The sequence below is a fragment of the Ambystoma mexicanum genome, chromosome 6p, assembly GCF_040938575.1.
Source record: "Ambystoma mexicanum isolate Mex_15411 chromosome 6p, UKY_AmexF1_1, whole genome shotgun sequence".
Lineage (NCBI taxonomy): Eukaryota > Metazoa > Chordata > Amphibia > Caudata > Ambystomatidae > Ambystoma > Ambystoma mexicanum.
Window position 1 is genome coordinate 1,177,418,760 of NC_090935.1, and position 26,170 is coordinate 1,177,444,929.

A 26,170-nucleotide genomic window follows, 5' to 3' on the forward strand; every position below is an offset into this window, starting at 1 on the left:
AAGGAGACACCTAAGCACTACAGGAGGCTATTTAAACCACACCCGATGGATGAATCTTGCTTTGTGTTATTCTGCATCCTCTGCAGCAGAACGCTCATCGTGTCTTCTGCATCTGATCCTGGGCCTAAAGGAAAAAGGCTTACCATCCTGAATCCAGTCTTCAGCAACATCTATAAAGACAAGAAAGAACAGGTTAGCACTACGGTCTTCAGTGACAGCGCATCTCTTACCTGGTCCATCGGCTGTCATCAACGCCTCGCGCAGCATTCCTGCATCTGAAAGACAAAGGCTTACCTACTCTTCACGCGCTCCGGAGGTCATCACACTGCATTCCGGCATCTGAAAGACAAAAGCTTACCAACTCTTCGCACGCTCCGGAGGCCTTCGGCGCTGCATCCCGCATCTGTAAGACAAAAGAAGGTGCGTTTAAAGACATTGGGTAACGTTCAATACTCACGTGCCATTACTCCATCCATGCCGATCTCAGTGGGCATTCCGGCATCCTTCAGCAGCTCCGAACTGGTACCTGCAAAATAAAAGGACAGTTAGTGCGCATCGTGAAGCAAGCAACAAGCGCTTACTTACGCGCTTCCAGGCGCTTCTATTCCGCATACGGGTCCATCCTCAACTCACTTCAGCCAGTCAACCGCCATCGCCGGAACCCTGCAAAATAAGAGACAGCATTACAAAAGACTTTTAAAGACATTTGAAATATTCGTAACTCACCGTTCGTGAAGTAAACGACGGACAGCAGTCCTCTGAAGTCAAGAGGCCTGCGCTACCTATCCAGTGAAGAAACTGGTTACAGCACCCTGCCCCGAGGCAGATGGAGAGCTTGGCGTTCACTTACCTAAGGTGAGAGCGTTAACCTTTGGGGTTCTACAGGAGAGGAGAAAAGGAAAGAGATAGGGACACCCCAATAACCCCAGTTCATTAATCCCATATTTTCTATCTGCAGACATCTTACTCTTCGAGTCAGGCATACAGTGCACAGAGGTCCAGCCCAAAGAGCCAACTGGGTGGTGCACATCACTTTTGAAGATACGGTAGTCGCCCAGTCAAGACCGGCGCCTCTGCGAGAATCAGGTGAGCGTTACAGTAAGTGCTTCGTCATCACCATTCCATATCATAAAAACATTGTTGATGTAATGATGCCATAATGTTATTTGCTCCGAGAAAGGGTTAGTCCAGGCGAAGGCCACATTCTCTTCATAGTGGTCCATAAATAAATTAGCCAAATCGGGGGCAAAAGTTGCCCCATGGATGTGCCATGTCGTTGTTGATAATAGATGTTATTACACAAGAAAAAGTTTTTTGTGAGTGCCAGTCTGATACATTCCGTAATAAAGCTGGATGGTACAGAAAGGTCTTCTCTTTTCTCAAGATATTGATGCATCACCTCCACACATTGTTCCTGTGGTATGTTCGTGTATAAAGACTCGACATCAAGAGTGACTAAGATGTTGTTTCTGCCTTGATGTAGATGTGAGATGATATGAATCATAGCAGTGGTATCTTGAATATAAGAGCGCATCTTTAAGACAAAAGGTATTAGAAAAGTATCTGCATAAATTGATAAGGGTTCCAACAGTGACCCAGTCACCGACACTATAGGTCAGCCAGGCGGTGTTAATGCGTTATTATGTACTTTTGGTAGTACATAGAAGGCCGGTGTCGTTGGGTTTGGCCTGGTCAAATTCATCCTTACAGATCCAATTGTGTTCATGTGCATGTTTCATGAGGCTCATTATTTCCTCTGCTACACCCATGGTTGGAGTACCCACTAGTCTTCTATAAAATTTCTGATCATCCAGTTGTTTATTCACCTCGGTGTTGTGTGGCATGGTGTCCCAAAGGACAATACCCCCCCTTTGTACGCTGGTTTAACCACAAATGCAGGGTTATTTTCCAATTATTTAAGGGCCACACATTCTGCCTTGGTCAAATTGTCTCTGATTGATTTTTCGTTTTGAGAAGTTGTTGAAATTCCCTCAATGTTTTATTTTCAAAAGTCAAAATTTCAGGAGAGGTCATCACCGATGTCGGTGTAAAATAGGACGGAAGTTTAAGTCCTGTTTTGTTGTCATTAGGGCGGGTTCCGTCTTTGGAAAAAATATTTGAGCCTCAGGGATCTGAAGACATTTTTCATCTCAATTTCGGTGGTGAATTGATCCGCTATTTTCGTTGGTGCAAAGGATAGACCCTTGCTTAGAACGCTGGTTTCCACGTCACTTAAGAGGTGTGAACTTAAGTTGAAGATTGGAATTGCCAGCTCGATTGTGGGGGTTGCCACTGCTTGTTCCTCCCTCATCTCCCTCGCCCTTGAAAGAATTGGGGTTGCTGGACCCTCTGTGTCTGACCGCCTCTACTTGTAGAAGGTTGTGCTGCTGAGGAGGCAGAGTCACTACTTTTTGAGGAGTTTGAAAAACTTACATATTCTTTACTACGATCTGTGTTACTCATATAGCCTTTTGTATAAACCTTGTTTGTATTTTGTTGTTGAAAAAACCCAGGGTTCAAATATGGGTAGTACATTCCTCTTTGTAGTTAGAGATATCTTTCTTAAGTTTCAAGATCTTCTTTTCAAGGGTAAAGGTTTCGAATTTTTTCATTACCTCATCGATTTTTTCAAGAAGTACCTTTGTATCAGATATTGTTGAATCTTCCTGAAATTTTCTTTTCCAATATTAAGAGATCTTCTTTTTGTTTTATGGATTCTTCCTCCACCCTCTCGATGATGAGGATAACCCAGTCACAAGAGCATTTATTGGCCACCCCACTGAAGTTGCCCATGAATTAAGGATTGTCCAGGAACACACAGGGATTTTTTCTGACCTGCAAACCGTCTGGAATCACACAGGCGTTCAAGTACTCAACCAGAAGTTGGCCGTGTGATTCTGTTCTAATTAACTTTTTATTTTTTTTGGGTGAGCAAGTCAAAGTCATTTGTGCTGTTCGGTGTGGAAGCAGAGGGAAATTTAGAGGGAACGCTGTCCTCCAAAATTCTGACTAATAGTGCTCTCCGACAATGCTGCATATTAGGACCATTCCTGTTTAATTTTTATATGGCGAATTTGGGGAAACACCTCAAGTCTGCGTCATTCATAGCTCCAACTGTTTTAGGAATATAAATCTTCTAGTTAACATATGCTGATGACATTATTTTGCTAGATTGCACTAAGGTGGGAATCCAAAGAATACTGGATCATTTCTATTCTTATTGCATAAAAACCAACCTCGCAATAAACATCCGGAGAACTCATTTGTTAACCTTAGGCGCAGGAAAAAGAAGCAAGAAAAATTCCTTATGGTTGGACTGTGAAAAAATTGTTCAGATGAAATATTTAGGGTTTGATATATTTAGTAATCCCGGTAAGAATCAATAAATGTAAAGCTTTTACCTAAATGATTTGAAGGCAGCTGCACAGATGAAGAATTTTAAATATGCAAAATCTTCTATCATTCCACTACTAACATTTTATAAATCGAAAATGGTTCAATGTTCATCAATGGAGCTGAGATTCACCATGGTTTGTTTAATGTGGATTTTAATCATTTAGAAGGTTTTATATGAAAGATAGTTTTAAGACTACCTCAGGCTATACCCGTGTTATCAGATTTTAACTTGGTTTGATATTATTGAAAACACATATTGTCTGGATGAGAATAATATTATGTTATAAATTCCGAATTCCCTCAGTAAACATGCTGTTTGAGGACTTTAAAGAAAAGGATATCCAATAGGAAAACATTTTTGTCAATAAAACAGGAGAACAATTGGAAGAGATCCCGGGAGTATACAATCAAAGATTGTGGCTCACAGATTGGTGCAGAACATGTGATTCTGTAAGTAGATATGAGCGTTATCAGAATCTAACAACTGGGTTGATAAAAATGGGAGTGTGTGCGCAATATCTCTGTAAATACCTCTCTTGGATAATTAGATATGCTTTGATGGGGTTTAGGTTTGACATTTTGCTTACAAGGTTAAATTGTGTTGGATGGAAGGTGCTGGAATATCCATCTGACAGATGCAGATTTCTCGGAGAATAGTGAGACATTACAACATTACTTGTGTACTGTGATGAACTGACTGTGCAACATCAAACCTGTTTTAGAAAATATAATAATCTGTATGGGTGTAACACAGGAATGGTAATATGGAATCTGTGCTGGTCTAAGATGCCTTATCAATTGAGTAAGTAAGTACCAATGTGTTTCTATGATGCAACTGGTGGAATAGAGTTGGGGAGAAACAGACAAATGTGAAGTTTTGCATTTTGGATTACACTGTTTTAAATTATATTAGACGAATGAGGAGAATTTTATTGTATGGTTTTAAGGAAATGTATTTTGTTCTCTTCTTTTCTTTCCCTTTTTCTAATGGTTAATTTGTTGTATGATGGATTTGTGTAAAGTTTTAACTTGTTTTAAAGCTGAATGCACAATAAAAGAAAAATAAAACATTACAATTAATTAGAAATGCGGGATTGCATAATGTGCATTGTATTTCAAGGACTCACACCTACATCAGATAATATTACCTTTTTCTGTCTGTTTTTCTCATGCATTTCCATTACTTGATTGTGAAGGTCTGAGTTTTCTTGGATCAGCTGAGTATTTTCCTTTTGCAGGACCTCAATAAAAATACGTCAAATACATATCTTATTTGGTGGAATGAGAAAACAACAACCAAGGTTATGAATGACATTTCTTATGAACAGCATTACCTCTCAAAGTGAAAATATCGCTAATATTAACTTTTGCAAGTGCCTCATGACTTATGCCTGCCCAGCTGGAGACCATGGACCCTGACCACCAGCAGGGTCAATGTACCAGAGGCAGTATATCTGCACAGGAGACATTCTACTGGGGGCCAGTGGAAGCCTTTATAATGTATACGTCTTCATGGGGTCAGGACTCACTCCTGGGCACTGTGACGGTTAGCATTGTTGGTGGCTTTCTTCTGGCCACTCTATGCCCGTGCTCCCTTTGAGGTGGTCCTAAAGAAGTGAGCATCAGACATGAGTATTGGGGATAGAGGCACCTGTGCACAGTCCAACAAACCCTTTGATCTTGCCCCCCTCCTTGCTTAAAACACATGCAACATAATGCCTTGCAATGAAAGGCAACACTTCAACCTGTATTCCAAGACCAGCTCCCCCACAGTGCCCTTTTTTGATCCCGCAGGGCTTCCTGCTATTTACAGCCCATCCCTTTAGTGGTTCAAAGCAAGTATATTTGTATTACTTTTTGAATTTCTTTGTCCGGACCTCACATTCTCCATCTATTGAACGTTCTGCATTGTACCTGTTGTTTACTGCATAGCCTAGGAACTGCCTTGTGCTCTGTCAAGCTCGCTGAAGTGGAAGACAAAAGCGCTAAAGGGAGATCATCTGTCTTTACAATACCTGAGTTGGGCCCTGCGGAAAATCCTACAAAGAAAATAAAGCCGAATAGTATGGGGAATTAAAATGAGCCCACTAAATGCAGAAGAAAAATGCCAATCACCCAGAACTCTTGCAAGTGTTTTCTGACAATGGCCCAAAAGCATATTTGGAATAGGTGCACAAGGAGAACTTTTCTAGCTCTGATATGAAACAGCGTGTGTACTGGCTTCAAAAACAGCAATATTAGACAATGGACATGGATTAAGTATGTTTCAATTACTCAGAACGATGAACTAAAGCATATCTACAAAATAGAGAACAGTAGCAATACAGGGAATACGCTGAACGTAATGTTAGTCTTCAACAAGAAAAGGAGAAATAGGAAATATTGTTTATCCAATAACAATATTTGTGACATTAACACAAACATACACCTTCACATAGCTAGAGCCACCAGCATTGGCAATAAAGGTTTCTTACCTTAAGTTCCCTCACACATGCACATAACACTTGTTTGGTTTTATGCTACAACCTGTTTCACTGAACCTAATTAAGATAAAGCTACAAATGGCCCAACAATGGAGATAGGAATCTATTGAAGATGGACAAACGTTGCATTGTGCACTGGTCCACGTTGGTGCATCATACGCACTTTACAGATAGCAGCAGATCATGAAGCCTGGTAGTATTTGGTGATATACATGTTTGGTACTTGGCAGACACAGAACATTACAATGACTTGACGTGTACACTCACAAAGCGGCAATGGAAAACATTGGAACACGTTTGCAGTCTCAACAACAGGTGAGTTGCTGACAATGGGCCTCATGCCGAGTTTGCCGGTCTGAAAATAAGGGTGCCGGTAACCTCACTGGCACCCTTGTTTCCGTAATGGCAAACAACGAGTTTGCCGGCCGGAGCCGCTGTGCCAAAAGGTCTGACCCTGCCGGGCACAGTGGTCACGGTAGGCAAAGCCGTCACGGAAGCACCGGCACTGTTAAAAACGGTGCAGGTGCTTCCATGCCCCCACACCCATAGAGTCCTATGGGACTATATGGGAATGGGGATTAACAAAATTACCAGCGCCTGACTTCCCGGGCGCTGGACTTCGAATAGCCGGTGGCTTCAAGGAAGTCAAGCGCCAGTAATTTTTTACGAGTCCGGCGGCAACCCACCGGTAGCACCGGCAGGGTTACCCGCGAACCTGTAATGAGGCCCAATGTCTACCTAACGAGCAAAATATATTTGGCTCCCTCGTCCTATAGCACATGAACAGCACTATAAGGTTCTGTATACATTTTATATAAATTAATACAGATGTGTTAAAATGAAAACGTTCTCATAATATTTCATAGAGGTCCCATTTTAAGAACTCGTGTGTGGCCTATCAATACACACATACTAGACGAGTTATATTTCCCCAGCCAATTCTCATCTAACAAATTCAACCGATGTATGTGTGACTCACACATGAATTGGTAAATGAATACAAAAAATAACGGAGGGTCTTTTACCATAATCATATCTTGGCAAAGGCTGTATTTCTTCTCCATCTGATGCTGATAGTCCTGCAGCCTGGATTTCAGAATCCTCATTTTGTTGCTGTGGTGATTCTTCAGAGCCATGACAGTCTGCTCCTTCATAAAAAAAAGTTTACGAAAATTCAAAAAACAAATGGGCACATCATTGTGGTAAGCATAACAAACACTGGCAAAGCCATTTTTCTTGGCTTTTGCAGTTATTCTTTGCATTTGATATTTTTAAGCATTCATTTTTGTCAGCCTTGTAAACGACAGGCCCAGCTCACAGAACATGCAAAGTGAAGGGCCGGTCATCATGGGGCTATTATTACATGAGCTGCTGGCCTCTGCCGTCTGCATAAGTCATCCTAAGACTTTGCATCAGCAGCTAGGGCACAGGCCAAGCCGCATACACAGCCTGCTTCTGAAGCACATCAAATGCTGATTATCTCCATACCATCCAGCATGGCATAGTCAATAATACACCCCTTCAAGCCCCAATTACACAGGGTTTTAAACCATGTCCAACAGAATAGTTTAACAGGGCTGACAAGTAGGAACGTACAAACTCCTAATTAGAATACAGACTGGCATGATTTCTCAGACCATGGGCCTCATTCCGAGTTGGGCGCAAAGGGATTACCGGCACCAGTAAGGACACCGGTGCCGGTAATCCCTTTGCGCCCCATTCCGAGGTCCCTTAGACGGTCCCTCCTTTAATGCCTGGTCTGACCAGGCGTTATGGACGGGACCCGTTATTAGCGCCTTCCCCATTCCCATTGAGCCCTATGGGTGCTCAATTGGGAATGGGGAATGGCATTTCCAATGGGTACTTACCAGTCCTGCAAAGGTCAGACTACACAGATAAGTCCCCATTGAACGAGACCGGTGCTGGACACGTTATTGGTGGCAGTTATGGCGCAAATAGCGCCATGACTACCACCAATCTCGGAATGAGGCCTCATGTGTTAGGACAGCATGTACTGCTTGATAACTATGGTTTGCAGCGAGATAAGACTAGTGTGCTATACCAGTTTAACGATCCAGGGCCATGTAAAGAGGACATCAACAGTAATGCAAACATGCTAGGTACACCTTATATAATGAAGATCCAGGGCCGAAACCTAGCTGCGAAATATCTCAGAAGTGTTTATGGCTTAACATTTACCTCAAGGGTAATTAAAACAGTTGCTCTGCGCGATGCTAGCCTGCAAGTTTCATGCATACTAACACATCTAAAGTTCATGCATATTTGAAACCATTCACTCAAATGATGCCCCACTCACAACATAGAGAAATGCCACACAAAGGTGTGTGTGGTGTTTCAGCATAATAGGAAAACTGTAATAAAGCAGACAGCATTTTAAGCATTTAGCATTGTGCCACCTTACAAGCTCTCCATGTATCTATCAGTTCTTTCTTCTCCTCCTTTTGCACCATTTCTATCCAGACAACACTATGCTGACTATTGAGAGGGATGGCAAGAGAGAGAGAGAGAGAGCATGAGAGACAAAACAAGAGAGAATCATAGACCAAAATAGAGAGACGAAGAACTAAACATAGAGTGGGAAAGTAGGGGTGGGGTGATGGACTGGGGGGGACCAGAGAGTCTCACTGATGGAGAGACTATGACTGAGAAACTGTCTAAAGTTAAAATGAAGATTTGCACTGGGGCTAGAATGAGAGACTAGGATTAGAATGAGAACGAGAAAGTGGGATGAGGATTTGAATGAGAGAATAGGACTAGGAAGAGATTAGGATTAGAATGAGAGATAAGAAGTAATGATGATAGACTTGGGCTATGGATGAGGATAAAGGTCAAGGAACAAGGAACTGAGATAAGAGATCAGGATAACGAGACTATGGTGAGGAATCAGAGAATATCACTAAGCAGAGAACCAGGAGTTGGGACTAGGAGGAGAGACTAGAATAAAAGGCTACGAGGAAGACAAAGTACTAAAATGATGGCACATATTAGCATGATGATGAGGGTGTAGGATGTTAAACAAGGACTAGGCCTAGGACGAATGACAAGGATACGAGACTAAGAGTGGGATGGAGGATTAGAATTAGGAATTAGGGCATGGGCCAAAAACAAGGCAAGGGATTGGGATGAGGGACTAGGAAGAGAGACTAGGACCAGAGATTAGGATGAGAGACTTCATTGAAAATGAGAGACAAACAATGGTTTAAAATGAGAGATAAGGAAGCAAGACTATGTCTAGAATGGGAGACTAGATACTAGGACAAGGAATTAGGAGCAAAGACTAGGACACAGGGACTAGGACTACTATGAGGGAATAGGATAAGATTTTAGTATGTGAGATTAGAACAAACAACTATAATGGCAAACTAAAATGACAAACTAATATAATGACAAGGTACTAGGATGATAGACTAGTGGGAGAGCCTACGAGGATCAGGAATTAAAATGATATCCAGGATGAGGGACTAGGATGAGGAGAAATGATGAGGGATTAGCATCAGCTACTAGGATATGCTACTTGGATGAGAGACAAGGACTAGGAAAAGGGATTAGGATAAGGGACTTGGAGGAGGGTGAAGGTGTCAAAATGATAAGAGGGACTAGTATGAGGGACTAGGACAATAGACTAGGAATAGAGGCTAGAACTAGGATAAGAAGCCAGGATGAAGACAAGAGACTAGGATGAGGCATGAGAGACTAAATCAATGAGGGTCTACAAGGAAGGACTGGAATGAGGGAGAGTAATCAGAACCAGTGGGCTAGCACTAGGATGAGAGACAAGGATTGGAAACTAGGAATACTACTAGATATTAGGACTAGACTCTAGCACAGAGGACAAGGATGACAGACTACTGGGACAAACAAGAAGGAAAGATGATGACAAAAGATTTGGATAAAACTGGACTAGAATTAAAGCTGGACTGGGGTGAGAGACTAGGACCAGGCTGAGGCACGAGGAGAAAGGTCTCAAATTAGGGACTATAATGAGGTTCTAGGACCAGGGAATAGAGCAAGGGACTAGCATGAGGATTACAGAGTAGGATGAAAGATTGGTGTGCAAGATCTAGGGTAAGAGACTAGGACCAGGCTGAGGCACGAGGAGAAGAGTCACAAATCAGGGACTAGAATGAGATTCTAGGACCAGGGAATAGAGCAAGGGACTAGCATGAGGATTATAGAGTAGGATGAAAGATTGGTGTGAGAGATTTGGGACAAGAGACTAGGGACATTGATTAGAGACTAATAATAATAATTTGGTTTTAATTTAGTGCTTTAATCTAAAGCGCTTTACATAGGACCTATTTATATAAATTTCTATTATTACACCATCGAAATTGGTATTCATTAATCAACCTCGGAAGGATGAAACACTGAGTTTGCCTTGCCGGGATATGAACCTTTAACCTGCAGATCGAACAAAGATCACAGCAACAAGCGTTTAACTTGGTGAGCCATTTTACCAGCAATAGACTAGGACATAGGACTAGGGTGAGGGACAAGAGCAACGGGCTAGGACTAGGTTGTGAAATTAGGACAAGAGACTAGGATTATGATGTGAAATTAGTTTAAGTGATTAGGAGAATGGACTTTGATTAGGACTTAGACAAGTGTCTAAAACAAGACACTAGGATGACAAGTTTGGACGAGGATGAGAGACTAGGATGAAGGAATAGGATAAGAGACAAGGGGATATGCCAATCGACTAACACTAAAATGAGATTGTAGGAAACAAACTAGTACTATACACTAGCACTAGAGACTATTATGAGGGGGTAGACCAAAGGTTTGGAATGAAGTACTAGGGCGAGAGACCAGAGGCTAGGATGAGGGACAAGGGTGGCAGACTAGAAAAGGGATTAGGACATGAGGATATAATGTGAACTAGGATTAGGAAGAGGGAGTAGGACAAGAGACTAGCACTGGGATTAGAGATCAAGACAAGGATAAGGAACTATGATTAAGATGTCAAAATGAACATAGGACTAGAATTAGAGACTATGAGGACAACTAGGATGAGAGATAACAGATTAGAATACAAGATTAATGTAGTATAAGCGACAAGGACTAGGATGAGGGCCTACGATTAGAGAATGTGACTGATTTAGACTCCATACATTTCAAAACTGTGCAGTTCTCTTATTTCTCATGCCCGTACTGCGACATGCTGGCAGAAGAAAGTAAGGAGGGTGGCATTACACAAAAATAACAATATGTGATGCGCCAATCCCCATCATACATTATGCTTCTCAACACCAGTGTTCCCAAAGTCGCTTATAATATTTGGAGGTCGCTTGTCGCGGTTTTTGTCCGCTTGTTGGACCGTCTGTGCGCGTGTAATTGGGCTTGTTTATATTGCAGTTAAGCCCATTACACGTCGCCCAGAGCGTCCTGCACTGGGCTGCTGGCAGCACTTGATGGCAATTGCTGCTTTGTCTTGCTCTCGGTGCGCCCTGTATTTTGCATATGCATAGGTGTTTGGCACTGATGGGATCGTTACTTGCCCACCAGGTGGCCCATCAATGCCAAATGCCTAAACATATGCAAAAAGAAAGCGCACTTTAAGAGTTTTGTCGTGCAGACAGACACACTGACATGTAAAGAAGGGGATTGTTTTAGTTTAGCAAGCGTCACTCCATAGCAATATTATCTTGGTGATATCCCTAGTGCTGACGCATTATCCACTAAAATCATTTATTTATTTATTTATTTTTGAAAACTTTTTTTGCAATACTGGGTTAGAGGATTATTGGAATCTATATACAACATTTTCTCAGAGATATGTATTCAGGAAGGCCATGTTTCTTTTCAGCTTTCAATTGGCCATGTTACAATATTATATAGTGCCTTGGATTAAGGCGCTATATAAAACAATAAATACAAATACAATGTATTTCAGGGCCGTATTATTTTGCAATCTGGGACTTCTAGTCACCATGCAATAAAATATTGTTCTAACACACTATGTAGTGTTCTGTCTATGTATGTTTTTCTTGTTGTGTTATGTTTCTTACTTTTGAGACCTTTCCACAACTTTTTAGGTGCACGCTTGTTTTTTCAGCTTATTTGGATGGGAATCAGCTTGTTTTGGGCTTGTTTTGGAAGGACATTCAGCTTATTTTTTCCTTCCAACCTGGCAACACTGCTTAACACCCTTTTCCTTCCTATCACTCCTTTCAGTAGCATTGTTCCGGCTACAAGGAGGTGCTATAGTTCCAACATACTTTGCAGGAATTAAATGAAATTTCCAATATGTGTTTGCAAGAAGAAAGATGAAAAACTGAAAAAAAACAATAGTTCATCCTCGTGGCATCACTTGAAGTGGTAATAACCCCCTGCTCGAGGACTATTGCTATTAGTATCCCGGCCCGTAAAACCGGGGGAACCAAATGCATTTTTTTTCTGTTCCCAAAAAATGGCTGCTGGGGATGGGAAAACAAAGTCCCCTTTTCTTTTCCATGGCAGCCATTGAAAATGAATGTGAAAAAGTAAACAAACAAAATGGCCGCCATGGAAACGGAGAAGGTAGAAGGGACAAAATGGCCGCCATGGAAAGGGAGAAAGGGAGAAGTAGTCCCTTCTCGCTTTCTTTGGCGGCCATTCAAAAAATAGGGAAAAATGTAAACAAATAATATTGCTGCCATGGAAAGGAAAGAAGGGACTATGTGTAGTCCCTTCTTCCTTTCCATGGCGATCTGTCGCAGATCAGGAGCAAACGTGCTGGAGACCCAGTGCGTCTGCTCCCGAAATTGACAAAAAAGAAGGTAAGTGGAGTTGGGAGGGTGGGGAGGGGATTCTTTGAATAGAGGGACAACACTAACTGCGATTCCCCGGTGGGGGTAGATGACAGCCTCCAGCTGTGTGGTGGCTCGGAGCAGGGATTAGCCCGTTCTGAGCCTCCTCATTGGCTTTGTGGCTGCCGCCCCCCCCCCCTTGCGGGGACAAAAGGGAACAAACGTTGTGGGGTGAGGGATTCCCGGTCGGGTAACGCCCCAGCGAGGGCCAATGAGCTTGCTTGTAACAAGTTCTTTGACCCCCGGCGGGTACTAATTGCCATTAGACACGGCAACACGCAAGAAATAGCCCCTCTTTCAAAGTCTGTATTCAGAGAACTGACACTTGTAGATGCCATCTCGATTGTCAAAACAAGAACTTAACATTGAAAGCAAACAAGGCCCATTTACAAATCAGTGCTCGAACAGTGCAGGAGAGCAACTTACAAAACTTCAGCTTCCGGCAGCATTGAGACTAAAAAACCCAAGATTCAGCCCCTCCCCAATCACCCATACCACCACCAAACTATCTCTGGCCAACTTTGTCTTGTTACTTCTTCACATCCTTCCCACATGCCCCCGCACTTCGCAATGTGAACTTCGTAAACAGCTTTGTTTTATTTCAACTTCTATTGATATGGCCACAAGGGGGAGATGACAAAGAACCTTAAAACTGGCAAGACCACTGTAGTATTCTCTGTCAAAGAGGGTCAGTCCTGTGAATTTCACTCACATGATGAATCATTCGAAGGGAGCCCAGCGTTACAAGGGACATGCGGAAAACGGGGAACGCTTTTCCTAGCAGCCAGAATCACCATGCGGCAAAGTGTGAAGCAGAACGGACCTAGCTCCCCCCTATGCAGCGCCCCACCCCTTTGGGCCCCAACTTGGAGCAGACTAAAGGCAGCCTGAGGCGCCCACCATTCAGAACGAGCGGCTTGGCTTTGATATTCTAACGCCTTCTTCAGCAGCAACCCCCAACTTCTGCCCCAAATAAATTGCTAGTTATGAAAACGGTTCACTCTTCTGTTACAATGCACCCGATGGTCTTAAACGTTATAGCCTCAGCCCTCTGTAAGCCATCCAGGATGGACATACATCACAAGCTCACCGCAGCACATAAACATTCCTGTTACCATGAAACATGACTTTTCTCATTTGTCACTGTTGCGAGGTAATTTTTTTATTTTTTTTTATATTTATTGTTCTGGCTGAAAAATTCAACCTTTCAACATTTAAAACAAATAGCAATGTCTTTACAATTACATTTCACATTTACATTAAACCATTTACCAATTTCATTCTTCCTGACTTTTTCAACTCAGAACCTTTCCTACTTACATATATATGATGATTCCTCAGAGGCCATTGGTAAAATCTTTACATATAATAAAAGATTCACCACCGCTAGAATCAAAGAAATATGTTGTCCATTAGAAATCATATTCCACAATACATCTTCAGTTAACAATATAAAATCAGTGAAATATTGATACTAAAATAGGTTCCTCTGAGGCACGATGCTAAAATATGTCTCAATGTCTCTATTTCGTTTCCATTCTGACAGAATCTACATAATATCTTTTCCTCACACCAAGTTAAACGAATACCCTCTACTTCTCTACTCAACCTTAAATTTAAACAAAGTCTTAAGTACAGTTTACGGTATTTGTGACAGAGAAATGTTTGTAGGTATATGGGGATTTGATTCAATGATTTCATTATAACATATCCCGTTTTAAACAATTTATGTTCATTACATTCTTTGCAAGTCCTCCTCCAGACATAATACCATAGTTTCAATGTTGCCCGATCCAATTTTGCCATTAACAATTCTAGCGTAATATGTTATGCTATGTTATAGATATGTATTATGCTCACGTTGCCCAAAGGCATAATGTCAGCAGCCAGCATCAAACACAGACCCTCTTTCTTCAGTGCCTCCCGCAAGTTATTTGTTTGTTATTTGTAGAATAATGGCTTAGAACACATTTTCTAAACAATGTCAAGCTGTGCCAATTAATCATAACTCTTAATGATAATGATAATGAACCCAATTCAAAATGAATAATCTGAATCGGTGAACTCTGCAGAAGAGATAATACCCTTTTCCAATAGAGACCCTCTAATCTCTCCCAATCTGGCCTATGTTACACCATCTTTGTTTCAGCCGCGTAGATGACCGTAGGGATTACTTTTTGCTTATAGAATGTGATAACGGGCAAGTAGGAGAATTTCCCATATTTCTAATGTACAATAGAGGCTCGTGCTGCTGCTATCTCCATTTTGCGTCTTATACCCAATCTATAGGGAACTTCCTGAATACTGGCATTCATATTCACTCCCAAGTATCACCCAGGACCTCAAGGGGTTGTTTATATATAAACCATTTCAATGATGTTTTCTTAAGGACCTTGTTTTAGGTGATAATTAGTATGTTAGATTTTTCCACGTTAATCAATAAAGAGTTTTTCTTTGCATATTTTTCCAGAGCAGTTAGTTTCCTTTGGAGACCTATCAGCATTTTGTCAAATAAAACCAAGCCATCAGCATATAATAGCCATGGAATCAGGGTAGTTCCCTAGTTTTGGAGGGAAAGAGTTGGTATTATTCAGGTACTCCCCCGTGTCTGTTATAAATAAATTAAAAAGTGCTGGGACCAGAATACAGGCCTGTTTTAGGCCTTGATAAGGATTAATTGGTCTTGATAAAAGGCCCTTGTGATTTAGTTTCACCTGGATGGAAGTATGAGAATACACATGTGCTATCAGCCCTAGAATATCGATCGAGCAGTCCACATCTCTCAACTTTTTCCATAATAACTCCCTTGGGATTGAGTCGAATGCCAATTTAAATTCAATGAAGGCAAGGTATACTAGCTGGCCCAATTGACGTACCCTTCTTTATTGAGGATAGTATTAACAAATGTATCATCGTCCCCATTCCTGGAACAAAGCCTGATTGGTTTATGTTGAAATAAACTTTGTTTTTAACCCATCTCATGAGATTTTTCATAGTAATCATGCAAAGATTTTCCCCGGAGCGTCCAGTAGAGCTATTGACCAATAGTTTATCGGGTTCTCTCTGTCCCTCTTTTTAAAAATCGGAATACTCACTGATCTTTTTCCAAGTTAAGGGTACTTTTTTCAAGTTCATTACCTGACTAAAGATGGAGTGCAAAATGTTTGCCCATATTTCCGGATGAGCTTTTAACATTAGATTGGTCAGACCATCAGGTCCGTGGGCTCTAGAAGAACTCATCGATCTTATTTTTATTAGGATATTAATCTGATCAAAAATCATACCCTCACACTTATCACAATTATTCTCTATCTGAGAGTCAGATAAGTTCAGACCGGAAAACTTTGTGAAGTAGCCCATCCAAACTTCTTCTTGTATTGGGTCAATCATCAATGGTAATTGCATATCATTGCTCCCACTTTTTAGCAGCGATCAGACTTGAGCAGTAGACTTGGACGCTATAGCTTGAATCATGGTTTCTCCATCGTGTTGAAACATTTTGGCTGGATGCATTCCTATTCAATTCTTCTTATTTTGTTTCAATTTCTTTATCAAGATCCCTCTCATTCTGGGCTCCTGCAACGCCAAAGCTCATTTCTCTTTCCTGCATTGATTTTTTTATATCTCACCTCCAAACCAAAGACATGTTTATGCTTAAATGATGGACATGCTCCCGACTGGATTTTTTGAACAAATAGACTAAGTACCACCACATAATTAACTTCCTCTCTATCCTTGCCCCTTTAAATCCCTGACTCTAGGCAGGTATTCAAGCCTCCCAGCCTTGGTACAGTCCATTTAAATCTATTCCCCCCAATGTCCAATTTATGGTTGTAATATGATCCCCGAAAAGGAATCACGGGAGGTTCCTAAGTTAAAACTAGGAGGTTGTGATCACTGCTATGCTGGGTTATGACCTAAAATTCAGTCATGTCAGAGAAAATGCTTCTTGATACAAAGACATTGAGCCTCATTCCGAGGTGGCGGTAACCTTGTAACACCCTACCGCCACCTGATATACCTGTGCCAACGGGATATCACAAGCAGCAGCAGTAAGGGTTAGTCCCCATTTCCATGGAGTCCCGTAGGACTCCATGGAAATGGGGATCGGTGAAGCACCAGCACCATTGCTAAAGGTGCTGTTGCTTAAGTGACAGCCATGACGGTAGCAGACTGAAAACCCGGCAGGTCAGGCCTGCAGGGGGATCCATGACCCCTACTGGCACTGCTGTAGTATGGCAGTCCGGAAAGGGTGCCAGTACGTTGCTACCAGCACCTGTGTTCCCAGACCGCCACACTTAGAATGAGGCCCATAATCTATGATAGCAACCAGGGATAAACATCTCCATGTTGGATGAGGAGGAATATCCCCTTTCAGTGCTCAATTTAACATTATAAATCCTCTATTCTTTATTAGATTTAACCATCGAAATGCTCTTTAATATTCAAATCACCTGGAATAAATATTGTATTCATATTTACATCACCCAGACATAAAGCAAGCATGGATTCAACAGCCTCTATAGCCCTATCATCATTGATTGCTGGAGGATTCCAATAGACATTTAAAATAACATTGCACAATGCCCTGTCAGCTGATCCTTTATCTTAGGGAATGATAGCTTTGTTAGTTGAATAAATGGATTTGGGGAAACCCATGGTTTCAACGTTAGGCCTGTATCTAGCTTACTGGCTGTAAACAGGCTTGCAGCCAGCCTCCTCTTTAAAGCTATAATAGCCGTAATCTAGCATATAGCATGTCCCTCCAATACAGGTGGATGAAGGAGCCATGTTTCCTGTAATAATACAATGTCAAATGTTGCTAAGGGGTTATTCTTTTGGATCATAAATGCTTAAATCCTCAGGTATTCCAGGAGGCCAAGGTTAGCTCTCTACTTTTCTTAATGGACGGGCATTAGTTTTGATGATAATTTCTGTCCCCCCATTAGAGCATCCTGTATCCACGACCAAACTGGTTCCTTAATGCTCCTTCAGAGTTCCAGAAACTCAACTTCTCTAACCCCCTTGACAGGAAATTTTAAAGCCAAAAAGGTAGATACTTTTGTCACGTTTGACAGTGCTATCGGGTATGAATCGTTTTTTCTTATAGTATGATACTTGTCTTTATCTATCCTAAAGCTAGCATTTTTAAAATGTTCTTTTACCCACCCCCACAGAATTTCCCTAACCAATTGTGAGGGGATCACCAATCTGACTGCATCAGGACCTTATCATCAAGAAATTCCACATGATCAATATCACTAGATTGGCTAGCCTTTAGGCCTTGGATAGTTGCCATTAATCGTAGGATGTTTGTTCTATTTGGGATTGGTTCTTCTTGTTGACTTTCCTTCTTATACAAAAATAGACAATGATTTTCATGAATCTTTGGCTGGCATGTCTGACCTGACACCTGTATTTGATTTGAGAAAGCTGAATCATTCCTTCTTTTCTTATGCTCATACAAGTCCCTCAAATCTTCACTTGAGGAGTCTCTACACCTTCAATTAGCCCTATGTGTTAACCTCTGCTTCTCACGTCCCGTAAAAGGGTCATCTCTTTTCTGATCTAAATCCTCTACACGGTCCTGAATTGTGTGCAACCTTCTTTGTTCTAATGTATCGAACATTCCCATCTGTTTCTCAATTGCCTTCTTCGATTCCCCAATCTGACAGTTTACCTGTTGAGCTACTTCAATGGATTCATTATGAACGTACGCAGTAGGATCTTGGCTAATTCTATCACATGTTATTGAATATGTGGTCAAATTTACAAAATCATCCTATTGCACTGTAGTCTCACCCAAATTAATCTCACTCTGGTTATATTCCATTGTTATTTCCTCTGTCACAATTTCAAACTATGTATGTTGTTTTTCTTTTGTTGTCTGGCTTGTTAGCCAATTTTAATTATCATTTTAGCATCATCTTGTACAAAAGGAGGGGTAGTCAGCGCTCTTAGCAACTTTCTTGAACCATACATCAATGATTTTATTAACAAAGCTTGGTTCTTAAATTTCTTTTTATTCAAGGCTTGCTAAAAAGATATCTTGTTTTCCCTAAGACCCTGTAACATTAACTGTTATAATCAAAAGAAATACCCAATATGAATAGGAAATTATTCTATAATTAGGATTTCTTCTGTTACCTGGGCAAATCTATAGCCCCCCTGTTTAATTTTTCTTTTTTTCCTTTGGATTCAACCACAAAGCACTTATGTGACCATATAAGCATGTATATCTACTGTGCTAATGAAACAACAATTGAGCTTTATCTATATATTAACCATACACAGGCCGATTCATGGAATTAATGTGCGGTGAACATTTCGGCGCAAGCGTGCGAAAACGTGCGATTCGCAGTGAAAGAGCGAAAATCACAGTGCAAGTGCGAATATCGCAAGGAAACCATCGCACACCGATTCATGGAAGTCCGTATGCGAGTAAAATCAGGGAAGTGCGCTGAAAAAGTGCGCGGCGCACGCCGGCGCACAGGTCATCTAACGGCATGCGCTAAGGCCACAGCGAAAGCGCACATAGCGCGGCGCACATAACAAAAGTAGGCGAAACATGGGGCGTGACACGCGGAATGGGGAACAACTCGTGAAAATGTGGGCGTGACGGGGGAAGTACAGGAGGCAAGTGCGCGGAACGCTCACACGCTCGCCTACAACACGTATTCATGGAATCGAATAGGGCAAACCAGCGCACAGGCCCATACACGTCCGCCAGACGAAAGCAGGCGGTAGCGTCCCTGCGCATGAAAAAAATGTGCGCCAAAATGTGCGCTAACAAAAAGCACATATACACAGCTCTGTTGAATGTCCCATACTGTGGCCCTCTAGGACAAATGACCTAGAGGGCCACAGAGGGGTATGTGACAAACACGGACACCCGCTGTGTGAATAATAGCATGTGCATGTATTTCGTGGGTGCGCGGGAAGTTTTACACACGATCGGGCCTGGGGGAGCGGGGTACGTGTATTTCAGGGGCTCGCGGGAAGTTCAACATGCGATCGGTCCTGGGGGAGCGGGGTACGTGTATTTCAGGGGTGCGCGAGAAGTTTTACACGCGATTGGCCTGGGTACGTGTATTTCAGGGGTGCGCGAGAAGTTTCACACGCAATTGGCCTGGGTACGTGTATTTCAGGGGTGCGCAAGAAGTTTTACACGCGATTGGCCTGGGTGCGTGTATTTCAGGGGTGCGTGAGAAGTTTCACACGCGATTGGCCTGGGTACGTGTATTTCAGGGGTGCGCGAGAAGTTTCACACGCGATTGTCCTGGGTACGTGTATTTCAGGGGTGCGCGAGAAGTTTTACACGTGATTGGCCTGGGTACGTGTATTTTAGGGGTGCGCGAGAAGTTTCACACGTGATTGGCCTGGGTATGTGTATTTCAGGGGTGCGCAAGAAGTTTTACACGCGATTGGCCTGGGTACGTGTATTTCAGGGGTGCGCGAGAAGTTTCACATGCGATTGGCCTGGGTACGTGTATTTCAGGGGTGCGCGAGAAGTTTCACACGCGATTGTCCTGGGTACGTGTATTTCAGGGGTGCAGAAGTTTCACACGCGATTGGCCTTGGTACGTGTATTTCAGGGGTGCGCGAGAAGTTTTACATGCGATTGGCCTGGGTACGTGTATTTCACGGGTGCGTGAGAAGTTTCACACGCGATTGGCCTGGGTACGTGTATTTCAGGGGTGAGCGAGAAGTTTCACACGCGATTGTCCTGGGTACGTGTATTTCAGGGGTGCGCGGGAAGTTTTACACGCGATTGGCCTGGGTACGTGTATTTCAGGGGTGCGCAAGAAGTTTCAAACGCGATAGGCCCTGTGCGAGCGGGGTGCGTGTACTTCAGGGGCTCGCGGGAAGTTTCACACGCGATTGGGCCTGGGCGAGCGGGGTACGTGTACTTCAGGGGCTCACGTGAAGTTTCACAGGCGATTTGGCCTGGCCGAGTTGGGTACGTGTATCACTGTGGTGGGCGTGGAAGTACAGGAGGGAAATGCACGGAACGCCCACACGCACACGCAAAAAAAGTCACGCTAATCCGGAAATAAGTACGCAAGCAGGAAGCAGGCGTACGTCAACCCGCGCAGCTTAAAAGTGCGCGCAAACAACAAACAAGCTCAGACGCCAGGATGAATATACCGTTCCTAGCAGCAGTGGCCGTGGGATACCGCAGGAGGAGGAGGAGGAGGATAGCCAGGGCCAGAATGTTTACACCCAGAACCAGCCTTTTTGGGATGCCTGATGACCACATGTATGGAGGTATAGGTTTCCACCTCACATAATACTCGACCTGGTCAGTGAGTGAGAGGATGACCTCACATCACCCACCCTCTGCTCCCAAGCACTGAGCCCCCTGCTGAAGGTCCTTAATGTACTGCACTTCTTGGCCACTGGTTCATTTCAGCGGACAAGTGCCATAGTTGGGGGCGTCTCACAGGCCACGCAGTCACGCTGCCTACACCAGGTCTCGGCCATCATGACTGCACGCCCATCAGTACGCAGGCACATATACCTGCCCAGAACACCTGCAGAAAGGCAGGCTGCCGTCCAGGATTTCTACGGGGTGGCACACTTCCCCAAAGTGCTAGGTGCCATTGACTGCACCCATGTGGCACTACGTCCCCCCAGGGCAACTGAGCACATCTATAGAAACCGCAAGCACTGGCATTCCATCAACGTCCAGGTAGTATGTGATGCCAAGGGAATCATCAACTCAGTATATGCCAACTATCCAGGGTCCACCCACGACAGTTTCATTTACAGAATGTCAACCCTAAACCGGGACCTAGAAGCTGGGCGGCATGGCGATACATGGCTGGTTGGTGAGTATAAATGCCACTGCACATGCATGCATGTCAGATACTGAGTAATGTCACAACCCCACTAATGATACCCATCACCACCTCCCCAGGGGACAGTGCCTACCCTCTGAGCACCCACATGATGACACCAATTCGGAACCCCACCACGCCACCCCAGGTAAGATACAACACAGCCCATATTGCAACCCGGGGCATAGTGGAGCAAACATTCGGAGTGCTCAAGTCAAGCTTTCGCTCCCTTGACCGCTCTGGTGGGCAGCTGCTATACGCTCCCCCAGTAGTGTGCAGGATCATAGTGGCAGCATGTGTCCTACACAACGTTGCAACACACAGGGGCCTGCCCGTGGACATGGTGGTGCCCCCACATCCCCAACCACATGCACGCGCGCTGCGCATGGGAGGGGAAAGGGCACGGGGTGAGGCAGCCCGTACGCAGCTGGTGGCTAATTACTTCACCTAAAATCACACCCCTGTGGAGTGCATACAGCCCTGGCACATACCAGCTGACTATCAATGATGATGATTCAACTGACAGTCAACTGTCACAACCATACCAGCCTGAGATTGTTCACCTGGTAGTGTTCCATTGTGTGCATCCCTACCTACACAAACACCACAAATGCTGTGTCATCAAAAGACACACTTCTATGCTGCTAAAATCATTACCCCCTTGCAAGATACAACATGAAAACAGTGAGATGTCACCCAACACCTCCCCAGCACCGCCCCCCAACACACCATGGCATGTCATGCCATGTGAGAGCAAACAAAGGAATCCCCAAAACATGACACAAGTGTCACAAAGTACAGTGTCCCGATGGGAAAATGGCCACACACAATGTGCTCCCATTAATGTAGAACTGACAACACACATGACCAAAGACTTACCACGATACAATGCAGCTAGCCTCCCCAAACATATCATTCACATGACAGTACTAAGTAAAAGGATACGTACACTTACAACCTGGTGATGCTAGCACATCGACCACCCCTAACTGTACAGTGTTGGTGCCACACAAATCTGGAAGTGCACTGCTTACAACATGAACTCCATCTACAAAGTAGACGGCCTTGTGAAGACATGTGGAATGAACCTGCAAATTAGGAGGGAGACATGGATGCACAAGCACACATCAATACACCATGCAGTGTACAATACTACAACAATATGCACTAGGAATGTATACACAGTATTGACTACAGACTGCCCACACATGTCATGGGAGTCCAACGTCACTGTGTAAGTTGCTGTCACTTGGGCACACCCTTTGCAAGCCCATGGTAACGGGAAGCAGGAGGGGTGTGTGTCTCAGGAATCCAAGCATCTAACCCAAACTCAGGACAAGCCTGCATGTGCCCAGCCGCAATACAGTGGATGCCCACGGGAGCCACACAAGGCAACACACTGTAACAAAAAAGCAAAAATCAAAAATCAAAAACAAAAATCCAAAAATCAGAAATCAAAAATGGCCATGTGGGGGCCAGGGGGGTGCGGGAGGCCACCCAGGAGGTCCGAGGACAAGGTGCACACCAACAGCCACCTGTGTGGATGTTGCGAAAAAAAAACACCTCCATGGGCTCATGGCCTGCACGGCTACGCTAATGTGAGAGATTCTGAATCGCTGTGCTCGCTCTCCTCACCCTGTGCTGCTGCCGCCACAGGAGGTGGTGGTGCTATGGGAGGCAGCCCACGCAAAGCCCTAGTCTGGTCCTCCATGGCAGCAAGCATGCGGGTGTGGAAGGTCTCGTTCTGGTGGATTATAGTGCGTAGATCCCCATGCACCACCTGACGTGATGCCCGGACCTCCTCCCGAGTAGCCTGCATCTCTGCTGAGAGCGTACGTGTGACACGCTCCAGCAGCTGTTCTGTCCTTGTGACAGTGGAAGCCTCAAGCTCCACAAAAGTCTGCCTGAGGTGACGGACTTCTACCCTCAGGTCTTCCCTCTGGCCCTGGGACTCTAAAGAAATGGCTTCCCGCAGAGTGTCCAGGGCCGCCCATCTGTCCCTGTTGGACGCCAACATGTCCTCCCTGAGTGATTGACAAATGGAGTCTGTTGCCTGCTGTAGTTGCTCCATCTGCCTCTCTGGGGGGACAATGGAAGTGGCCACCCTCTCCATAGCTTGAGCCATCATCTCAGATGCTGCTGCCTGTTGGTTTGCCATACCGTATATGGATCTCTCCCATGCGGTATTGCCTGGTGGCGTACGGCCACCGCGTTGGCGGGCACCACACCTGTCTGGGGCAAGGCGAACTGTGCCTTGCTGTGTCGGCACTGCCTGAGGCTGCAGGACTGCATTTCCCCTCTGATCTGCTGGCCCAAGAACAGGATCAGATGTTGCGGAGTGTGGCCCTGCATCCGTAACCACCAAAGGCAGACCTACCAACACTGACATCCCCATAGTGGGCTGTACCCCTGGTGCAGGTGGGTCAGACAGAACAGAATCCCTCCCAGAAACACCTACCTGCGAAGCCACATAGGACTCATCATCCAAACCAACACCCGAAAGGAGGTCTGGTGAGGTGCACCCAGAGACACCCCTGGAGAGAACAGTCTGCAGCAAGAGTGGGTTCTCACCCACCACCACACCCCGTCCCCCACTGGTGCACGGTCGTGCCTGAGATCCCTCCTGGGTCTGCACCATCTCCTCACCCTCAACAGCATCAATTGCGTCATCCCCTGCAGAAACATGAAAGACAAAAAATGGAAACAGGCATTAGCACCATGGCACACAATTAGGCCTCACGAGGTACAGAACCAGTACGTGATTGACACATGTCCCACATGACTATAACCCTCCCATGCATGCACTGTCACTGAGTTTGAAGGGGAGGAAAATGTCACACACTGATGACACCAAGATGGACGAGCAACACATTAGCTGCATGCTGGCTAGCAGAGCCATCACACATTGGCCTGTGAGTGGCATGTCCAATCCACATACATGACCATGCCATCACACAGATGGCATGTACCATAGGCATGTCACATATTGTTTGACAATAGGGCTCAGATATGCATAGTGAAAGTGGGGGAATTGAAACAATCAGCCTGAATGAACAATGAGAAATACGGAACAATGTTGTAGCAAGATGCCACTTCAAGGGCAACTGGCGTGATGTTGCATAAAAAGTCTACTGTGGGCAGAAGGGATACTGTAATACCCAACTCCAGGGGCGCAGAATGTTTTGGATGAAGCACATGGGTGACCCAAACCACTAAGGCACACACACCCTCACCTGGCACTCAATCAGAACCCCTCACACACACAACATACACATGGATCACACACACATGCATGTGCACTCACCGTCAATGCCTTGTATTCTGGCAGATCTCCCACACCTTGGATCTGTTCCTCTGTGGCGTAGGTCCCAGCAACAGACTCATGTACAGTGAGTTCAATGTCCTCTTGTGGAGACCCACCTCCAGTCACCAGAGTAGCAGCATGACTTGAGGCCAGCTTTTTCTTTGCCCTGCGCTTAAGGTCATTCCAGCGCTTGTAGCACTCACCAGCTGTGCGCCTCACTGATCCAAGGGCACTTATGATGTCTGCGACGGTCTGCCAGTGTGCCTGATATCGGGCAGGTGTGGTCTTGCACCCTGAAGTGCTCAACATTTCGCTGTCGTGTGCGGACGCATACTGCACAAGTGCATCACGTTCGGCATCATTGAAGCTAGGCTTCCTTTGCGTGCTGGACTGCGTAGCCGTGTCTGGGGTATCAGCCTGTAGTGGACGAGCACTCTTCCTCTTTTTTTTGGAAGGTGGTGGGGATCCTGAGTGGCCTATGTCGCTCTGGCCACTAGGGGCAGGAGCACCAGTGGACTGGGGAGTTGGAGTGTGGGAATGCACACTGAGCATGGGACTTAGTGCAGGCATTGGCTGAAGTGTTGCGTAGTCAGGGGGAACGTTAGCAAGATGGACTGGGACCAACACTGCCCTGGCTGGGAGAGTCAGAGCTGGGGTGGATGGAGCTGCAGCTGCCCCTGCAGCCTCCCCACCCTGCCTACTCGGGGCAGCAGATGACATAGCTGCCCCTGATCCACGTGGCCTGGTGACACCAACTTGCACCGCCACACGTGTCCTAGACTTGGCAACCTTAAGTCAGCCTTGGAGTCACCCTCTGCCAGGTCAGGTGCCACAATGGGCTGGTCCAACAAGGGCTGATCAGAGATGGTGTCAGCCACGTTTCCCTCAACTATGGGGAGGGCATGGTTGTCCCTGACTGGTCCTCCACACATGGGGGCCTAGGGGTACCCTGCAAATCCCGGCCACGTCCCCTACCGCACCCACCACGGCCACCTCTTGAGGCTCGGCCACCTTTGCCACCCTTACCGCTTGGTCACCTCCCAACCATGGCACTGATGTTGTTGTGCGTATGGGAGTTGCAGTAAACTATTGTCGTGGGCAATTGTGTGTCAAAGGGGTAGGGTACTAGATGGAATTCTAGTGCTCTAGCAAGGCTGTATGTGACCCCTGGGGAAAGATGACGGGTCACACAACACACAGGCACCCCAAAAACAGAATATAACGTGCACGCATCCCCTCATAGACCACGTGCGTGGAAAAATTAACCCGCACTACGCTGTGGCACCCAGAAACACAAAAATGAACGTATGCATGTTACACGCAGCCCACAATGACCTC